The sequence below is a fragment of the Mirounga angustirostris genome, unplaced genomic scaffold (genome assembly GCF_029215605.1).
Source record: "Mirounga angustirostris isolate CCGP_5_RB_7025 unplaced genomic scaffold, mMirAng1.0.hap1 SCAF_13, whole genome shotgun sequence".
In the NCBI taxonomy this organism is placed as follows: domain Eukaryota; kingdom Metazoa; phylum Chordata; class Mammalia; order Carnivora; family Phocidae; genus Mirounga; species Mirounga angustirostris.
This window is the reverse complement of record NW_026991721.1, coordinates 3,854,582-3,866,759: the sequence shown is the minus strand read 5'-3', so window position 1 is coordinate 3,866,759 and position 12,178 is coordinate 3,854,582. Positions and strand designations below refer to the sequence as shown.

At 50.9% G+C, this 12,178-nt stretch overlaps 1 long non-coding RNA gene across 4 annotated transcripts in view; it reads right to left on the bottom strand.

Annotated features, from left to right (window-relative positions):
• The window catches only part of LOC123856865 (uncharacterized), a 53,837-nt gene that overhangs the window by 34,203 nt on the left and 7,456 nt on the right, over positions 1-12,178 (bottom strand). For all 4 annotated transcript variants that reach the window (XR_010406753.1, XR_010406752.1, XR_010406751.1 and 1 more), the window contains exon 2: positions 9,098-9,274. This is a non-coding gene — a long non-coding RNA (uncharacterized LOC123856865). The remainder of the gene's footprint in view (positions 1-9,097; positions 9,275-12,178) is intronic.

Here is a 12,178-nt window from a genome sequence, read left to right as displayed (position 1 = left end):
TAGTGACCATGTCCACACGACACCCACACAGAACCATTGGAAATGCTTCTGATTTCAGGGCTCAGGTTTGCACTTCTCGCTGCTTGGGAATGAAGAGATACCTAGGGCAGGGGCTCTGAGCCTTTTCGGCAACATGGGATTTTCGGTAGGGTGTAAATGCTGCGGGAATCTCAGAATAACACTTGTAAATGCAAAACATGACATGTATAGGGTTACAAAAAAAACCAAACAGCGCCGAAATTGGTTAACCGAATAGTCTTTTAAATTAATTTGTGATATAGAAATGGCTCTGTTTCACTGTACATAAAATAAACCCAACAGCATGTCTAGAAATTTCCACAATTTTGAAGGATCCTGAGCAAAAACAAACAAACATATGTCTCAAGACATATGCAACAGCCGTGATGTGATTTTAAAACATCTGTGATTTTTTTTTTTTTTTTGAGAGAGAGCTCAGAAGGGGAGGGACGTGGGGGAGGGAGAATCTCAAGCGGACTCCCTGCTGAGCACGGTGCCCACCATGGGGCTCGATCTCACGACCCCGAGATCATGACCTGAGCTGAAACCAAGAGTCGGACGCTCAACGGACTGCGCCATCCAGGCGCCCCTGAAAACATCCGTGATTTCTATCAGCAGAAAGCCCCTCATTCTACCATTTCCCCTGTGGTCTGCTGCCCACCTTCAAAATGCCCCACTGCAGTCAGAGCTTGTCCCCTCCAAGTTCACGGACCCCAGGTGAGGGACTCCTGGCGCAGAAGGGCTGTGTTGTTCTTCAGGAGCTGGGAGACAAGAGTCTGGCTCCTCCTGAGTTAGCAGGTGGTGGTACCAAAAGGACCATCATCTCGTGCCTTGCGACTCAGGATGAACTCCACCAGCTGGGAAGACACCCCAAGGTGGAAAGGTGCCTGCACAGGACAGAGCTCTAGTCTGGTTTAGCGTCATGAGAATGGCAGTATGTGTTGGAACTTGGGATCCCTGTAATCGACAGGGGCTAACAGAGGCCAGCCTGACACACAGAGGACATTTGCTCCTAGGAAGGACACAAAATGAATGAGACGCTCCCCTTCTTTAAAAAAAAAAAAACCAAAAAACATTTTATTTATTTGACAGAGAGATAGAGAGCGAGAGAGCACGAGGAGGGGGAGCGGCAGAGGAAGAGGCAGAAGCAGACTCCCTGCCGAGTGGGGAGCCTGATGCGGGACTTGATCCCAGGACCTGATGACCTGAGCCGAAGGCAGACGCTTAACTGCTGAGCCGCCCAGGCCCCCCCCGAGATGCTTCTCTTCTTAAGAAGGTTCTCATTTTACTGTTTAAGGAGTGTGATCCTCCCACGAGGATCCAGAGAGGCAGCCAACCTGGGCTAGGAGCCTGGCCTTCTCCTGCTGGGTCAGAATCCCTCCCTGCCCCCAACAGGATTTCCTGTCTTCAGCCCCATCCACCCCATAAGAAGTTCGCCCTACTCAAGAACCCTGGGCATCCCCTCAGCGTCCCTGAAATAAATCCCAGGCTCCCTGACCTGGGGCCCCACTTTCTCTGCTCTGGCCCAGCCCACTCCTGCAAGTCACGCCTCCTCCTCCAACTCCTCCACCCTCTTTGCCCTCCCCACCCTCCCCCTACCCCCGGGGACTCTTGCCCCCCCTATAGCTTCCAAATGCACTCACACGACGACGGACAACGTGCCCATACCCCGAATCCAGCCTGCCCTTTCCACTGTGTACCCCCCCACCTCTCGATCATTGCCTGTTGTTTGGTGATGGTTTGTAGAGATGCTGGTCCCCACCCGGCTGGAGGCGCCAGGCAGGGGAAAGGATACCCCACCCTGCCCAGCACAGGATGCAGGAAGATGCTGAGTAGCACTTAGGTGAGTACTTGCCCCCAGGTTGTTGGCAGACTGTGGCACAGAGATGGCGGGAGAGGCAGGGGGCATCGGAAGGGCCCCCTGAGCAAGGCGAGAAAGGGCAGCCAGAGGGCAGCCGACACACACTGGCCCCTCTGAGGTCTGGGACCCAGCAGTAGGGGGTCCCCGAGGATGGACCTGCCATTCTCAGGCAAGCCCTCCCTCCCTCAAAACCTCCAAAGCTATGAAAGCCATAAAATAGGACAAAAAGAAGCTTGGTGCATCTGTACTCTGCTCCCCCACCACGCATACCCTCAGTCAATTACTTGAATTTGTGACCGCACCTCTTGCAGAGGCCTGGACCAGCTACCAGTGGAAACTGCCGAGGGAAACGCTGTGGTCTATTGACCCAAACAAGCCCATTTGCAAATTGGCAGGTGGAATTTGCCCTGTGAAGATAAAAAGCTTGATTCGGGACCATTTGAAAAAGTTGTTTAGATATTTTTATTGAGTGCAAAAACAGGACGATGGGGGGGCTGATAATTAAGTTAATAAAATTTTTTACTGAATTTAGTTAGAAACAATGGTAGCGTTTTAGAGCAATGACTTCCATTGAAGTTTTTTAAAACAGATTTTTACAAGCTGTTTTTTTTTTCATTCCCCCGCCTTGTTTTAAATCTTGCTCCGTGAAAAGCCTTCTAAATTACTGTTAACCACATTATTTTCGGTTCCTGAACCATGATTTTGCCCTGTGCTGGGGAGGCTCCACCTCCCGACGCACAGATGGGGAGGCTGGTTTCCCAGAGGGCGGCTCGGAGATTCTAAGATGCCTTGATGCCGATCTGCAGAAGCCACTGGATGATAATCGAATCCCCGGGGGGCCCAGGAGGCGTTGGTGGAAGACCTAAGGCTGCGTACGGCCCTCGTGTTCGCTCTGATGGCTCGGCGGTCCGTCCGCACTTCTCCCCATCCCCGACCCGGCACGGAGGTGAGGGTGAGGAGGAGCCTGTGGGGAGCACCGAGCCATGCGAGCCCAGGTAGGCTGCTGTGGAATGAAAGTTCGTGTCCCCCCGAAACCCCTGTGTTGAAACCCACCCCCACCCAGGTGCAGTATCTGGAGCCGGCTTTTGGGGAGGTGCTCAGGGTCCGATGAAGTCATGAGGGTGGGCCCCACGCCGGGCTGCGCGCCCTTGTGAGAGGCCCATGTCACTCAGAGAAAAGCCAGAGTCCCTCCAATGCCCCCAGGTCCTGCCCCACTTCACCTTTCCCACTCGCTCTGTCCTTCCCCGCTATGACTTCCTGTGGCCCTGCTGGCCTCCTGGCCGGTCCCCCAACACATGTGAGCGCACGGCAAGAAGGCGGCCGGCCAGTGGACTCTCGAACTTCACCGTCTCCCCCGACCTGATGACCAGCAGGCCATTAAAGCCCAGCCCAGGGCTCTCCGTGGGCCCCGCCCGGCTCCCCCTCCTCTCCCGACTCCGGGTCCTCGGAACTGCCCAGCTGCTCCCCAGCCATCCTTCCTGGGCCAGGTGTTCTTTCCAAATCGAATTAGGTCTAACTTTGAACCTGCAGAGGCAAGCTATTCGGTCTCGAGACTAATATTCCAGGCAGGGGTCCTTCTTGAAGACACATGTAAAATGTAACGGTGAAATGCCTGATGCATCAGTGCTCAGCGCATCTGTCCACCCAACAAGCAGGCAGAGAGCGGTCCCCCGAGCCAGGCGCTGCTCTGGGATGCAGCGGCGGCCCGAGGTGGGTCCTGAAAAAACCCAGGTCCTGCCCCGCAGAACTCACATCCAAGCGAATACCATAAATAAGTGAATTGCAGAGTAGGTCAAAAGACAATACATAGGGGCGCCTGGGTGGCTCAGTTGGTTAAGCATCTGCCTTGGGCTCAGGTCATGATCTCGGGGTCCTGGGATTGAGCCCCACGTCATGCTCCCAGGGAGCCTGCTTCTCCCTCTCCCTCTGCTGCTACCCCTGCTTGTGCTCTTTCTCTCTCTCTATCAAATAAATAAATAAAATCTTTTTTTAAAAAAAGGCAATACAGGGCGCCTGGGTAGCTCAGTTGGTTAAGCGACTGCCTTCGGCTCAGGTCATGATCCTGGAGTCCCGGGATCGAGTCCCGCATCGGGCTCCCTGCTCAGCGGGGGGTCTGCTTCTCCCTCTGCCCTCTTCCCTCTCGTGCTCTCTGTCTCTCATTCTCTCTCAAATAAATAAATAAAATCTTAAGAAAAAAAAAAGGCAATACATACTAGAAAAAAGCAAAGGGCTGGGCGGGGGGGCTCATGCTGGGCAGAGGGGATGCACTGGGTGGGCAGGGCAGGCTGCACTGAGAGCATCGCATCTGAAGAGTTCAAGCCCGTAGGAGAGCCAGCTGATAGCTCGGGGAAGCAGCCAGTGCAAAGGCCCTGAGGCAGGAGCATGTCTAGTGTGTTGGGGGACCAGCCAGGAGGCCAGCAGGGCCACAGGAAGTCATAGCGGGGAAGGACAGAGCGAGTGGGAAAGGTGAAGTGCAGCAGGACCTGGGGGCATTGGAGGGACTCTGGCTTTTCTCTGAGTGACACGGGGAATTGTCTAGAGAGGCTGCAGGGGGATTGGAACCAGCCACAAATGTTCCAGCTCCGTCTCCTTCCAGGCACATGATAGGACGGCACCGTCTCCCCACCTGAAGGCCAGTGGAATGCCAGCAACCCTGCTGAGCGGACAGTTTTAAATCCAGAGCATGCTTTGCCAGGGAGGTGCCCCCTTATCCCCACCCTCATGCTCCCTCGTGACCAGCCTGGCCTGGGACGGTGGTGCCTGGGCCCCTGGGATTGCCTTGGGCCAAGCCCCTTGTTGACCCGCTTGATGAACAAACAAGAAGCCTGTGTTATCTCTGACACTGAGGCTGGAGATTTTGTTCCCACAGCAGGACGCAGCCTGACCCAGGGATGGAGGGGCCGTGCAGGAGCGCATCACCAAGATCCATGCCAAAGACCACAGCGGCTCAGGCAGGAAAATAGCAGGGGGGGGTGGGAGGGGTTGCTAGTGTCAAGACCTATTTGGACGGCAGAGCTGAAAGGCCTTGCTGATGGGCTGGACGTGGGTGTGAGTGGAAACCCGGGTCAAGGTTAACCGCAAGGTTTTTGCTTCAGCTGGAGGGATAGAATCAGGACCGGCCCAGATGGGGAGGCTGCCGGTGAGGAGGTGTCAGGAGCCTGGACACGTTGGAGACATCTCGGAAATGTTAGGTCTGTAACTCAGACTAGGGGACCAGGGCAGATACCCAATGGCTGCGCCATTCATGAATGTGGGGGTCCAGGGCCAAGTCCCAGCTGGACAGGTCCACCTGCGGTGGTCGGATTACATGATTCTGGGGTGCGGGAGGGGCCGCTGGTCTTTGGGCCATCTGGGTCACCTGCGAGCTGCCCTCACTGGCCGTTTGAGAGGGAGCTCCATCCTGCCGTGCCAGGTGTGGACCACCTGAGTGTCACCCCAAACCCCCTTGTCCTTCCCCAACCCTGGCTTTCAGGTGCCATCCTGTCAGAGGCCTGCCACTTTCCTGGGTGGGCAGGGGGACAGGGCAAGGGTCGTCTCCACTCTCAGAATGCCCCCCTTTAAACAAATCCCCCGTCTTGCTGACCAGGTCCAGCCGCCGGACGCAAACCTGAGCCTCACCTGCTCTTGAGCCATTTCAACCCTTTCCTAAAACCAGAGTAAACGAGCCCCGGACTTGGGGGGCAGAGGAGCCCTGATCTCCCTGCCTCCAGGACTCACAAGCCCTCTGGAAGGAGAGACAGGGAAGGGAAAGATGGTTCTCATTCCTAGACTCTTCTAGAAGAGCAAGAACGCAGATTATTATCACAACATCTTAACCTTCCCCCTACGTTTACCCACCTGCCCGAATCAGGGAAGATCATATCCTTCCAGGAATAAGTAATTCTTCCATTCCATAAACAATTGTAAAAACACATGAAAATGGGGCACGCTGTAGGGGGACCACACAACAGTTTCGGATCAAATGTAAAGAACAATGAAAATGTGTAGACTAGCTTCATTCACAAAACAGAGACTCAGAAATCCAAACACAAGTAGGAAAACCAGCCAGAGCCCACGCAGCCCGGGGTTTAGTAAACAACAGCGTTTTTACTGAGCCCACGCAGCCAGGTCTCACCTCCGCTGAGCGCGCCACGGTCGCATAAGACGTTAACAAGAGGGGAGCCTGCGTGAGGGGTGGACGGAAAGCCTGCGCCATCAAAAGTCATTCCTAGGGGCGCCTGGGTGGTTCAGATGGTTAAGTGTCTGCCTTCAGCTCAGGTCATGATCCCAGGGTCCTGGGATCGAGTCCCGCATTGGGCTCCCCGCTCCGCAGGAAGCCTGCTTCTCCCTCTCCCACCCCCTCTGCTTGTGTTCCCTCTTTTGCTGTGTCTCTCTCTGTCAAATAAATAAATAAAATCCTTAAAAAAAAAAAGTCATTCCTAAACAAAACACTCATTTTATTTTATTTTTGTTTTTTAATTTTACCTATCTATTTATTTATTTGAGAGAGAAAGAGAGATAGAGAGCAAGCCAGCACAGAGGGAGAGGGAGAAGCAGACTCCCTGCGGAGCAAGGGGCCCGACTGGGACTCGATCCCAGGACCCTGAGATCATGACCTGAGCCCAAGGCAGACGCTTAACCGACTGAGCCACCCAGGCGCCCCTATTTTATTTTATTTTATTTTATTTCTAAACTGAATCTGACATACAATAGTATTTACTTTCAGGTGCACAACAGAGTGATTGGACACTTACATGCATTACCAGCTCGCCATGGTAAGCATGGTCACCATCTGGTGACCATACGCCGTTATCTACAATATCATAACTGTATTCCCTATGTTATATTTTACAGCCTTGTGACTTACTTGTTTTTTAACTGAAAGTTTGTACCTCTTAGTCCCCCTTCCCCTATTTTGCCCATCCCCCACCCCAAAAAATTTATTTAAAAAAATTCCAAACACAAGCAGAAATCTCAGCACTTAAAAAAAAGAGAAGTGTCCCCAGCAAGCAAGCAGGGTTTATCTCAAGACTGAGTGTCCATAAAGCAGGAACACCATCTATCATATTAGCATGAGAAGCAGTAAAAGGTCATTTAATTATCTCAATAGATGTCAGGGGGCATTTGAAAAAAAATTCATCATTTCAAAATCCCTGTGACAGGTTTTATTCTGAACATGATGACAATTGTGAATTTCAAAACCAACAGCCAGTATTCCTGAATTAATAATTCATTAGCCCTGAAAATCAAAATCATCCTGCAGTGTGCCCCATCCAGGGACAGATCCTATTTTAATGTAAAGCCAGAAATGTTGATGAGAGCTAATAAGAAAAAGAAGGAACATTTAAATATAGGAATAGAAGGCATAATAATGTCAGTCTTGTTGGAGTCATGAGTATAAACCTAGGGAAGCCATCAGAAGGGCTAGTAAATTAATTCTGGAAGATATGGTACATAAAAAAAATGTGTATCAACCGTGTCTCACATAAATATCACACAACTAGAATACACATGTAACACAAAAGAGATTTCAAGAGCAATTAAAAATCAAATAATTGAGTATCCATTTACTTGGGGAACACAAAACGCTTATTCAAAGGCCATGATAAGACCCTAATAAGAGGAAAACAGGAAAACAAAGAGCAGAACTCTACAGTGCTCCTGATGAGAAGCAGAAGCATAGTAACGGTGACAAGGGGGTCCCTGCCAACAGGTGGGAGCTGATGGCTAAAAATCCAGGAAATTCACAAGCCATTGGTGACATCATGCAGAGCTTGAGCTCAGCCCGGTGGGGGTATCCACACCACAGAGATCAGCAAAAGCCACAGATCAGGGCTTCTCTTCCCTAAAAGCCGGTTTCCCTGAACACCATCAGACTGAGTAAAGCCCAGAGCTGTTTTTACTGGTACTTTTAGGAATATGATAAATTCACGGTGAAATTCTAAAATTGCCCTTGAAATTCTGAAATTCCTCTTGAAGCAGAAGAAAGGACTGCAGAGGGAGAAGGGTGTGTGTGCACACGGGTGTGCTCGCTTGAAGAAATTAAAGTTCGAACGATTTGTAAGCTTGCATATAAACATGAGAAAAGTCTGGAAAGAGCTACAAAAATATTACCAATGGATCTGGGTGGTGAGATTGCAGGTGGGTTTTTTGGTACGTTATTTTTTCTTATTTTTATTTTCTATTAGAAACAAGTATTACTTGTATGTTGGGAAAACACACGTTTTATTTTTTCAGATTTGCTTTAACAAGCAAGAGGAAAAGAGAATAGCATTTTCCCATCCATGCAAAGGAGATGAATTCTGACCAAAGCAAAGGGGCAGGGAGCATCTCATTGGAGACAAAATGGAGAGGCTTGATTATGTAAAAAAAAATAAAAATAAAAATAACTTCTTACATAATCATATGGGTGATAAAATGCAAAAAGGGCAACAGGCATGTGGAAAGTAATAAACATAAATAAAGATGGCTAACTCTCCGGGTCTATGAAGGAACGATCACTATAAAATATACGAGATCAATATCAGCTTCAACTTAACAAGTGATCAAAGAAGAAGAAAATACAATGTCTACACCAGAAAATTCAGAAAACAAATTGGCACACGGGAAAATGCAAAGCTTCTTTGCTAGCAATTAAAGAAATAAAACACCAAACAATTAAAGAAATAAAACACCAAATATGGAAGCGTCATTATTTGGACTCTTAATCCAGCCAAAAAAGAATCCAAGTGGTGGGACCCTGTGTGGGGGGAGTGGCGGGAAAACCGTGCCCCTCCACATGCTGGTGGTGCCTGCCATAATCTGCTTCTGTCTGGCAAGTCCTCTGACTGCACTTTTCGTCCTCTGAGGAGAAAAGACAAGCTATTTATACTCTTTTATATGACTTTCAAAAATATGATCGGAGGTAGTGTTTCCCAAGTAAACTTTTTGGAACCCTGCCCCAGGATGTCAGTAGATGTGACATAAAAAGAGCGCTCTGGTCACAGGCAAGCATGGCTTTTACTGCAGGACTTCTCAGTGCCTTTACATGCAACGTGCCCTGAGAATCTCCAAGAGCAGGTAGCCTTTACCCAGTGGATTTGGCCTCAGAATCCTTTTATGATAACTGTTGACATCTCACGGAGCACAAGGCTGCTGGGAATCAGACTGAGAATAAGAAAAGTGTTTTGTATAAAGATGTTATTTATAAGAGCAAAACTTTGAAACTACCTGAATTTACCCCAGCGTAGGAAGGCTTACCCAATTCAGCTGTATTTACGAAGAATCCTTTGAGGCTAAGTCCTCTCTCATTGGCCAGGTAGCTAAGCAGGCTTTTTCCACTTCTTCTTGAAGTCGTTCTGCAGAGTTGAACAGGAGGAGATGGAGCTGTGGTCATTCACCGGAGTCCTGTTTCCCCACTGCCATTGTGCAGGGTCCCTGTTTAATTGGGAAAACCAGAGATCTTATAAAAAAATCACATGCCCCGCCGAAGTCAAACCGGAAAGTATACTTAGCATTAGATTTCCATGTATCTTTGTTAACCTTTAGGAAGGGGAGGAAGAGGAGCCTAGTTCCCCATCGATGGTGTCGGCTCAGCTAACCGACCAACCCCTGATTAGATCTGACTGTCAGTCAGGACCAGAAATTTGCACCAAATAAACTCATTCGTGTCTTTTTCAGTCTCCTGTGCTGCTGGCTTGCCTTCTGTTTCCTAGGAAGCATTCCTGCTTAAAAATTTTTGATCTCCTCCCAGCCCAAAGGAGGGCAGCAGGGAATTCACCCCACATTGGTCCCATCGTAAGGCAGGGGGGACTGAACCAGAGACACACAGGTATAAAAACCAGAGCATCAGAGACTATACATATGCCAACGGATGACGGACGTTCTCGAGGGCAACGGGGGTCAGTGCAGGCCCAGGGGACCCTGCAGGGACAGAGCGATGGTGGGGACCCACGGCTGGATATTGATTTCTCCACCCCACCCCACCCTCCTCCCTCTCCCTCCCCAACCATTTCCTCCCTCCTCCCAATTCCCCCTGCAACATCTCTCTCTCTCTCTCTCTCTCTCTCACACACACACACACACACACACACTCAGCAGCCTGACCTTGGTGATTTAGGAAGCAAGAGAAACATCCTGAAGTGGTCATTAGCCAGAAAGAGCCCATGTGTTCCCAGTGACATTCAAATGACCCTGACAGTCAGGGAGATCTCTTGGGGCAAAGGCCCGACCTGGACTGGCCTGTAGCCACCACTCTCTCTTCAAGCCCCAAAACGGGTCTTTTTCACCCTCAGCTCTGCTGATTCCTTCATTCCTTGGTCCAACATACCTGTGCAAAGCCCCTACAGTGTGCAGGACCCCAGGGTAAGGTAGGGAGGGTTCCCGTCCTGCCTAGGACGCAGATAATCTCAAACACCAAAGTCTAGCAAAAATGAAAGTTGACAGCAGTGTGCATTAGAATTAGGTGATACACAAGACCAGTGACTTGTATTTCCAGATTTTCAAAGTCCTCCCTGGCCATGCGTGGACTCAGGAGCAGAACGTTTGCCCGGCCGGCCGGGATGGATGGCTGCCTGTGCGGGCTGCGCTCTACGTCTGGTCGCAGGCGGAGGTTTGCAAGTTTATCACATTAACGATGCCTGAGCCCTCGAATCCAAATTACAGGCCGAAGCCACAAAATTGTCTCCCCATCAGAGGCCTCTTGCTGAACGCCCCCACAAACACCAGTTCCCCTTAATCAGGGTCGAGGGGATGGGCCAACACGCTCTGCTATGGGGAGCACGCTCATTTTCCCAATTTTGCAAAGTTCCTGGGCAGTCTCCCTGTAATTTTCCTCTCCCTCTTCTTTTGAGGAGGTTTTGTGCATTGAAAGCCCGAGTCTACAACAACAAATACCCATGCTGACAGCGCTGGCCAGAGGCTGGCTGCCCCTGCCCCCGGCGGCCGCCGGGCACTGTGAGTGGGCACTATGAGTGGGCTCTCCGGTGGCCCCGGTGCTCCAGTGTGGGGCCCCTTGGCACGAGGAGCCTCTGTGCTTTCCTGACTTCCAACAGCTGCCTTCGCAGACAGACCCCCCCCCCCCCGGCCCCGGCCCCGGCCCCGCCCTGCAGCCCACCGCTGTGTCAGAGCTCAGAGCTGGTTTTCCAAACTCCAAAGACTCCCAAGAGAGGTCTTCCCTGCAAGGCCAGCCACGTGGGGTCTCTCCCGTCCACGAGCTCCTGGGAAGGCTGGGACGGTGGTGGGAGGCAACAGGGTGGTCACTCTGTAGGACATTAGTCCTACCCAAAGCAACCAGCAGAGTGAGAGGCACCCACAGTGGGAGCTGATAGGTGTAGCTGAGCACAGAGCAGGCTTTTGGAAGAGTCTGCACGGCAGTTGCATCTTGCTTTGAAGGCCAAGGTGCGATGCACTTAGGGACAGGGGACACCACTGCACGGGGCAGCTGAAGGTCAAGGGCAGAAATAGGGGAGTGGTGGGTGTGTAACGACAGGAGTGGACGTTTTACAGGGATGAGTGGGAGGCAAGGGAGAAGCTGATTCAGGCACATGGTCTGGGAATGCCAGGCTGGTGATTGTAGGTTGTCTTCAGGAGGGCTTGAAGAGCCTTGGAGGGCACCTGAGTACAGAGTGGCATCACGAGGGAGAGTCCTCAAGTGTGTCAGGCAAGGCGGGTTGGGGAGGGAGCAGTCACACCCAGAGCCCGGTGACCATTAGCATAACCGGGGGCTCAGCTCTAGGATGTGGCTTTAGAGTAATCTTGACGTTGAGTGATGTCAGCCTTCCAGCTTGGTTCTCCTTCAGTATTGTGTTGGCTATTCTGGGTCTTTTGCCTCCAAACTACGAATCCGTTCGTCAGCATCCACAAAATAACTTGCTGGGACTTGGATTGTCACTGCACCGGATCTGCAGACCACGCCGGGGAGAGCCAACGTCTAGACGCTGTGGCATCTGTCCATGCATGGACGTGAATCTCTGTTCATTTATTTAGTTCTCTCATTTCACGCATCAGAGTTTGGGACTTTTCGCCGTGTAGACCTTACGTACGTGTCTTATTAGACTTACCCCTAAGTATTTCACTTTTGGGGGCACTAATGTAAGTGGGATTGTGTTTTTAATCTCAAATTCCACTTGTTCACTGCTGGGATATAGAAAAGCAACTGGCCTTTGTACGTCAACCTCACAGCCCACAACTCTGCCATGTGCCCGTGCGTTTTAAGGCCACGACCCAGCATTGGTGGATTTAAGTAGAAAAGAAAACCTAGACAGAGAGAACAGGCAAGAATAAGGGAGAGGGCGCCTGGGTGGCTCAGTTGGTTAAGCGACTGCCTTCGGCTCAGGTCAT